The 7,977-nt window shown below is 57.4% G+C and overlaps 2 long non-coding RNA genes across 3 annotated transcripts; both read right to left on the reverse strand.

The window, feature by feature from the left end:
• Positions 1 to 990: 990 nt before the first annotated feature.
• Positions 991 to 2,696, reverse strand: LOC135307426 (uncharacterized). Its single transcript, XR_010368145.1, has 3 exons — positions 2,607 to 2,696; positions 1,861 to 2,026; positions 991 to 1,329 (listed from the first exon to the last, which is right to left on the reverse strand). It is a non-coding gene; the product is annotated as an uncharacterized LOC135307426 (long non-coding RNA).
• A 2,386-nt stretch (positions 2,697 to 5,082) lies between these two features.
• Positions 5,083 to 6,833, reverse strand: LOC135307291 (uncharacterized). Of its 2 annotated transcripts, XR_010367996.1 has the most exons (4): positions 6,744 to 6,833; positions 5,432 to 5,503; positions 5,272 to 5,343; positions 5,083 to 5,184 (listed from the first exon to the last, which is right to left on the reverse strand). It is a non-coding gene; the product is annotated as an uncharacterized LOC135307291 (long non-coding RNA). The 2 variants fall into 2 exon arrangements; XR_010367995.1 differs by lacking the exon at positions 6,744 to 6,833 and having other exon boundaries at positions 5,432 to 5,822.
• Between the last annotated feature and the right edge of the window lie 1,144 nt (positions 6,834 to 7,977).

Consider the following 7,977-nt stretch of genomic DNA (forward strand, 5'->3'; position numbering starts at 1 on the left):
GCTGCATCATCCTCCTTCTCTGGGCCACTCCTGGGAGCACCGGCGGTGTGGGCACGACCCTTTGATTTCTCCCCACCTGAGCTGATTCTTTTTAATAAAGGCATTAAAAAGGAGAAAGATCTCCTGCCCCATTCATTTCAGAGGAGATCTCAAATCCCCTAAGAACCTCACGAGGAACCCCAGCCACATGCACCACTTACAAAGGACACAAAGCCCTGCATGCCTTCCTGCAAAACCCAACACCTACAAAACCCCAGTCCAGCTCGTGTGCCTCATGAGGGACCCCGGCCAAGTGCCATCCTTACAGGGGTCCCCCAATCCCCTGCATGCCATAGAAAAGCCAAGCTTGTCATTAACTCCAGCCAGCTGTGTGTTCCCTGGCAGAAACCAATTCCCTTCTGGGCATGGGGAAGACGTGTTGTGGTGCCGGCTGCATCTGTGGGAGTGATGGGGAGCGTGAGCCCGTGCTGTGCTGCACTGCTGAGCTGGCAGCACGGTGGATACGGGCAGGACGTCCTCTGTTTCCCCCAGAGCTGGGGCCTGCAGGCACCTTGCCGGCCCTTGGCACAGGCTGTGCCAGCCAACAAAGCCCAGCAGGCCGGGAGGAGAGCCTGGGGGCAGCTGGAAGCTGAGAGAAGCCCCTGCTCTGGAACTGAGGCAGTTCTTGCAGAAGCAAACAAAGATGGTGACTTGAAGAGATTCCCACTGTGCTCAAAGTTTGCCTCTGAAGACTAAGAGGTAAGCTGGTCAAGAATCCCAGGAAATATCTGGGAAAAGGTTTTTCGTGACTTGGTTGTGACTAGGTACAAAGTTCCCGTGGGAAAAGATCTTTGCCTCTGCAGCAGGCTGGGTGTCTTAGGGTGTCTTAGTTCTTTGCAGAGTAAAGATTACCACTGAAATGCCATTTTATTTTATTTTTATTGTATAAGTGCAAAAAAACTTTCCAGAACTGTAACACTACTTTCAAAAACACTACTGTGGAAGCGGGGAAGAAATACTGGGGATTTGTCTCTACAAGAAATATTTCTAAATATTTCTAAAAATGAAAAGCGAATAGAAAATAAGGTTGCCTTAACAGGATTCTAAAACTATTTTTAAAATTTGGAAGATGATTTTGGAAGCTCTCAGTCAATATTCACTTGAGAACTTCCCACAGCCTTTCCTGGGGGCTTTCACATTCAGCCCTGGAAGGAGGGGGCCTCAAATCACCGTAGAGCTGGGAAGTGGTAAAATGAAAACTCGTCCGAATCAGACAAGCTGCTGTTGCTCTTCCAGCAGTAGAGATCTTGTGTCCAGCCAGCAGCTTTCAGTTTTTCTTCAATGAGACGCCTGTGCAGAGAGAGGAGGTGGCTGAGGCCCCAGCTGCCAGTGGCACACAGGGAGCCTGGTGCACAGCAGGGCCCAGAGCTGGCAAGGCTCCCCAGCACGGCTGGAGCTGCTGGCACAGCTGGGCCCAGCTGGACAGCTGCCCCTCAAGGCCCCGGGCAGCAGGGCACGGCTCTGGGCAGGGTCCCTGGCCAGGAGCGGGCCCCAGAGCGCCTCTGCCTTTCAAGGGCAACCTCGGCCCTGCTCTTTCTCCTCCCCACCTCCCTCTGCCTCTGCCCCGTGCCCCTGGGGCTGCTCTTGGCCAGGCAGCCTCAGTGGGAGCCAGCACTGGCTGCAGCCCCAGCAGGGCCCCTGGACAAGGCCCAGCAATTGAGAGGCCAATGGAAGCACTGGGCAGCAGCAGAACCCTCAGCAGAGTTATTTGGAGAACCAAGGACTGGCAACAACTCCACCCCAGGCTCTCTGGGAATGTTCCCTGACTATGAGCAGCCTTTAAAGGAAGCTGTTTGAGCTAGAGATCAGCACAACACTCACCAGTTTCTCTTCCAGCAATACCAGATTGCGGCACAGCACATCATCAGGCAAAGTGCAGCACCAGCCACAATGGCCATCATCTTCTTCAAACATGGTGTTCCCCAGCAGAAAACTCTTCTCGTGCTTTCCCAGATGTTGTCAGCACGTGTTGTGGGGCCGGCTGCATCTGTGGGAGCAATGGGGAGCATGAGCCTGTGCTGAGCTGCACTGCTGAGCTGGCAGCACGGTGGATACGGGCAGGACGTTCTGACTCCCTGCTTCCTCCAGAGCTGGGGCCTGCAGGCTCCTTGCCACCCCTTGGCACAGGACTGCTCAGTACCCGAACCCCTGAGCCTGCACACTGTAATTCCTCTGTGCTGTGCCTTTCTGCTGCAGGCAATACTAGCCAAAGACATGGATAAGGACAAGGAAAATGCCCAGCGTTTTGGAGTTGCTCCAGGGCCCTCCCTCCTGCAAAGAGCTGCCTCTCTGCATCTACCCAGAGACTGGGAAATCACAGGGGATCTCAGGCCTATGGTGCAGTTTGGGCTGCCTGTCAGCTGATGCCAAATGCCTTCCTGCAGGGGCTGGGCAGAAGCTGCAGCCAGGCCAGGCTGGGAAGCAGCCCCGCAGGGCGTGAAAGCAGCAGCGGGGCAGCGAGGCTGCCATGGATCCCTTCCCGCTGTGCCGGGCACGGCGTGTCCAGATGTGCAGCCAAAGCCCCCGGCTGCTGAGTCCCAGGGGAAGCATGAGGGAAATGCACCCACCACGTCTCTCCAGATCACTCATCATATTCTCCATGTGCTTGGATGCCTCCTGGGACTTAGTGTCTCCTCTAAGTTTCTTCTCCATTCTCAGGGGACCTTAAGAGAAATATTTCCATTTCCCAGGAATGGATCCCACAACAGCAGGGCTCAGCCTGTGGGGTCATCAGGCAGACACTACTCACCCCTGCGACGGGAGCTGGGCCTGCGTGCAACATCCACCAATGGACCTGGTAAAGTCCTCCCTGCAGACACACCTGGAACACAACAGCCACAGAAGCTTCTGCCATCTCTGCTGATCTGCACAGGCACCACTGAGCCGCAGAAGCGGTGAGGGGATCGCGCAGGGCGAGGGCACACACGTGCATGGTTCTGTGCTGGCACCTGCAGCGCTGCCTCCCTGGCCCAGCTTTGGGCTCTGAGCTGGCAGCTCTTCCAGGGGAAAGGCCTTGACCTACCCTCAGCATCTCCCAGAGGCTCATTCCTGAACGTGGGTTGGGAAGCCAGATCACTTTCACCAACCGGGTTAGCTGCAAAGAAAGGCAGGACAGAACAGCTCCATTGACCCTGCTGAAGATTCTCCTTCAGGCCCAAGTGGCAGTGAGTGCACCTGAGTGTTTGGTGCCCTCCAAGGCACTCCCTCAGCTCTGCCTTCCAGTCAGGAGCAGGGGCAGGGGGACCTCGTGCCTGCAGTGGCCCCACACTGGCATAGAAGGAGCCCCTTGCAGGGCAGTCGGGGCAGAAAGGACTCCCTGGAGCTGCCAGCAGCTCTAAAGCCAGCCCCGGGCAGGGCCAGGGCTTGGCAGTGGCAGCAGGAGCAGCTCAGGCTCCCTGGGGCTGGCAAAGGAGCTGCCAAAGGCTCAGCCCTGGGGCACAGCCCTGGGCCCAACCCCTTCCCTCTCTGCCCTTCTCCCTGGCTGCACAGAGCACATGGAAGGACACACTGGCATTGCACATGGGAGGAAGATGGACAGCTAAATGCTCCTTCCTCCCACTGACAGCAATCCTGTGGGATCCTTCAGGGCTCCAGATGGGAGCAGGGCAAGGCTTCCAGAATTCAACAACCTTCCTACTCTTAAGGAAAGTGGGACAAGTGTGACCTTTTGCCACACTGACACTGATTATTCTCTAAGTAAAAAGGGACTTTGCGAACTTGCCTCCACCATCTGCCGAGGTCTTCAAACTCTCATCCAGAAAGACAAGCATGGAATCCATGTCACCATCCCAGTCTAGAAGGGAGCATAAAACGGAACTGCTTCCATGCTCTGCTGGGTTCCCCTTTGGCCTTTGGGAACTGGGCACTGCAAGGGGGTCGGGTAAGGTCGTGGGAGTCAGATGTGAGTGGCCATGGCCAAAGCTGCACAGGGACCTGGGGAGCTCTGGGCTGACTCCTGGTTAATCTCCACACCCTTTACAATCTTTGCCCCCTCTAGGCCTTGTGCAACATCCCTAGAGGGGCAGCTGGAGCAGCCCAGGGCCCTGGGGCTCTCTCCCTCCTCACCAAGGGAGACTTCCCTAAATTCCTGGGGATAACTGCAGTATGTAGTGCCAGAACCACTCCTACCTCCTTCCCCCCTGCAGTCCCTCCCTCCCTCCCTCCCTCCCTCTCTTGGCACAGCTCCCCCAGCCCAAGGGCACATAGCCAGGCCCTCTCAGGACACACTGGAGCCTTGCTCTCCCCCTCTCCCCTTTCCCCACCATGGGCACCCCATGCAGTCACTGCCAGGTTTCAGGAAGTGTCTCCCATGGAGGGACCCCAGCAGGACTGCTCAGTACCCAAGTGCCCTGAGCCTGCTCGGGATAATTCCCCTGGGCTGTGCCAGTCTTGTCCGGGCAGTGCCCGCACTGCCAGACAGCAGAGAGGGCAGCTCAAGTCTCAGCAGGGCTCAGGCCCAGAGGCACAGCAATTACCTCCTGGGCCTGTGCCTGGCATCGCCTCCCTTCCTGCAGCAGAGGCTGGCACGGAGCCACTGCTTCCTCTGGGAAACGCCGCCTTCCGCACAGCTTTTTTGTCCTTCTCTGGAGAAAGAAAAGTGTACAGCTGGACCACATGAAATCAATAAAGAGACGGGAGGGGGCATCTTCAGGAGGGAATGCTTGCCAAGCACTTTGATATGGAACAGGAAATCATATAAACTATTTGGGTAGGCCAGGGCCCTGACTTCTTCAAACAGCTGCCCCTTCTGATCTGCCTGAACACCGGGAAATTACAGGGGATCTCAGGGTGGGCATGGCCCATGGTGCAGTTAGGGCTGCCTGTCAGCTGATGCCAAATGCCTTCCTGCAGAGGCTGGGCACAAGCTGCAGCCAGGCCAGGCTGGGAAACAGCCCTGCAGGGCGTGAAAGCAGCAGCAGCAGCAGCGGGGCAGCGAGGCTGCCATGGATCCCTTCCCGCTGTGCCGGGCACGGCGTGTCCAGATGTGCAGCCAAAGCCCCCGGCTGCTGAGTCCCAGGGGAAGCATAAGGGAAATGCACCCACCTTGTCCTGCCTGCAGGAATTCTTTCAGCATTTGCCTCATGTTTTTGGATGGCTCATGGGCTTTCTGGTGTCCTTTGCCTTTGTTCTTTCCCCTCGGAGGACCTTAGAGCAATAGAGTTTCGTTTCCCAGGAATGGATCCCACAAAAGCAGGGCTCAGCCTGTGGGGTCAGCAGGGACACACCACTCACCCCTGCGATGGGAGCCAGGCTTCTGTGTAGAAATCACCAAAGGAGCTGGAGAAATCCTCCCTGCAGGCACACCTGTAACACAACAGCCACAGAAGCTTCTGTCACCTGATTCCTGCCAGGTTGTCAGCAATTATTCCTTGGTGGCACACTGAGAACATACCTGAGAGGGGCTCAGATAGGACCAACACTTTATGCAGCCAAGCTAATGGAGAAGTCTTCCCAGACACCTCATCTAGAAGGGAGCAGAGATAAGAACCATTTCCATGGTGCGCTGGAGTCCCCTTCTGCCTCAGGGAACTGGGCACTGCAAGGGGGTCAGGTAAGTTTGTGGGAGTCGGATGTGAATGGATAAAGCCAAAGATGCACAGCAGCCTGGGGAGCTCTGGGCTGGCTCCTGGTCACACTCCAGACTCTTTTCAGGCCCTGGGAAACATCCCTGGAAAGGTGGGGGAACACCCCAGGGCCTTGCAAGACTCTCTCATTTCCACTGCAGAAACCCTCCCTAAAGGCCTGAGAAAAACTACAGGTGGCCATGCCACAGGTGTCACTCATTTCACCACTCCCTGCCCCGTGACAGCTCCCCCAGCCCCAGGGGACAGGCTCAGGCCCTGTCAGGAGCCAGCGCAGCCCCTGCCCAGTCGGGAGCCAGGGCTGGCTCTGGCCCTGGGCTGGTGGCAGGGCTCCCGCTCGGGGCTGCTCCTGTGCCTTGGGCCTCTGGGCACTCAGGGCCAGCTCCGCAGAAGCTGCAGCGCCAGGGACGTTGCTGCACCAGTCCCATTTCCCCGGGGCTCTGAACGAGCTCCAGAGGCCTGGAAGCCGAGGCGCCTCCAGCTTTGGCTGCTGCCGGGCCGGGCAAGGGCAGGCCCTGGGGGAAGAGCTGCTGCCACACAGCCCCGGCCAGGGCTGAGCCTGGCACAGCAATTACCTGCTGTGCCTGTGCCCGTGTCTGGCATCGCCTTCCTTCCTGCAGGGCCTTCCAATGAGCCGCCACTTAGCCCGGGAAATGCCACCTTCAGTACAGCTTTTTGGTCCATCGCTTGTTAAAGGAAATGGACAGCTGGATCAGATAGAGCTGTTCCCTACTGGGGAGGTGGCATCTTCAACAGGGAATGCTTTTCAAAGGGTTAGGCTCCGGGAGATGGCCAGACTCTTCATGCTGAACCAGGGCCCTCCTTTCTCCAAACAGGTTCCCTTCCTGATCTCCCAAGAGACCAAGAAATTGCAGGGAATCTCAGGCCCATGGTGCAGTTTGGGCTGCCTGTCAGCTGATGCCAAATGCCTTCCTGCAGAGGCTGGGCACAAGCTGCAGCCAGGCCAGGCTGGGAAGCAGCCCTGCAGGGCGTGAAAGCAGCAGCGGGGCAGCGAGGCTGCCAAGGATCCCTTCCCACTGTGCCGGGCACGGCGTGTCCAGATGTGCAGCCAAAGGCCCCGGCTGCTGAGTCCCAGGGGAAGGCAGAAGGAAATGCACCCACCTTGTCCTGCCTGCTGCATTTCCTTCAGTACTGGCATCTTGACTATGGATGGCTCATGGGGTTTCTTGTGACCTGTAGCTGGGTAATTCCCTGTCAGAGAAATTTAGAGCAACATAGTTCCATTTCCCAGTCGATTTCACAAAACCAGGGCTCTAGCCACAGAAGCTTCTGCCATCTCTGCTGATCTGCACGGGCACCACTGAACCGCAGGAGCGGTGAGGGGATCACGCAGGGCGAGGGCACACACGTGCATGGTTCTGTGCTGGCACCTGCAGCGATGCCCCCCTGGCCCAGCTTTGGGCTCTGAGCTGGCAGCTCTCCCAGGGGAAAGGCCTTGACCTACCCTCAGCATCTCCCAGAGACTCAGTCCTGGACGTGGGTTGGGAAGCTGCACCACCTTCACCAGCAGGTTCAGCTGCAAAGAAAGGCAGGACAGAAGAGCTGCTGTGGCACTGCAGGAGATCCTCAGGCTGCCCACAAGGCTCAGCCCCGGGGCACAGCCCTGGGCCCGGCCCCTTCCCTCTCTGCTCTTCTCTTCTCTGTGGCTGCACAGAGCACATGGAAGGACACACTGGCATTGCACACGGGAGGAAGATGGACAGCTAAATGCTCCTTCCTCCCACTGACAGTGATCCTGTGGGATCCCTCAGGGCTCCAGAAGGGCAAGGTTTGCTGAATACATCAACCTTCAGAGGAACTTATGGGAAATGTTACAAGTAATCTCTTGCTGGATTGACACTATTATTCTGTCAGGAAAGGTACATTGAGGACTTGCCTCCAGCATCTGGCCTGGTTTTCAAATCATCATTCACCAGCATTTCCAAATAATCCACGTCACGATCCACATCTGGAATGGAACACAGACCAGAACCATATCCAATGTGTGCTGGGATCCCCTTCTGCCTTAGGGAACTGGGCACTGGAGGGCGGCTGGGTAAGGCCGTGGGGGACAGATGTGAATAGACAAGGCCAAAACTGCACAGCGGCTGGCTCTGGTCACTCTCCAGCCTCTTTGCAGGCCCTTTGCAACATCCCTAGAGGGGTGGCTGGAGCAGCCCAGGGCCCGTGGGTGCTGTCACCCTACCACAGAAGAAACCCTCCCCAAAGCACTGGGCAAAACCATCCCCAGTGCTTCCCAGGGAGCAGGGAGCGCTGTCCCGGGAAAGGGCAGCCAGGCTGCCGGCTCACCTGCTCCCCGCACTTGCAGTGGAGCAGCCTGGGCAGCCCTGGCAGG

This window comes from Passer domesticus, chromosome 9 (assembly GCF_036417665.1).
Source record: "Passer domesticus isolate bPasDom1 chromosome 9, bPasDom1.hap1, whole genome shotgun sequence".
Classification (NCBI taxonomy): domain Eukaryota; kingdom Metazoa; phylum Chordata; class Aves; order Passeriformes; family Passeridae; genus Passer; species Passer domesticus.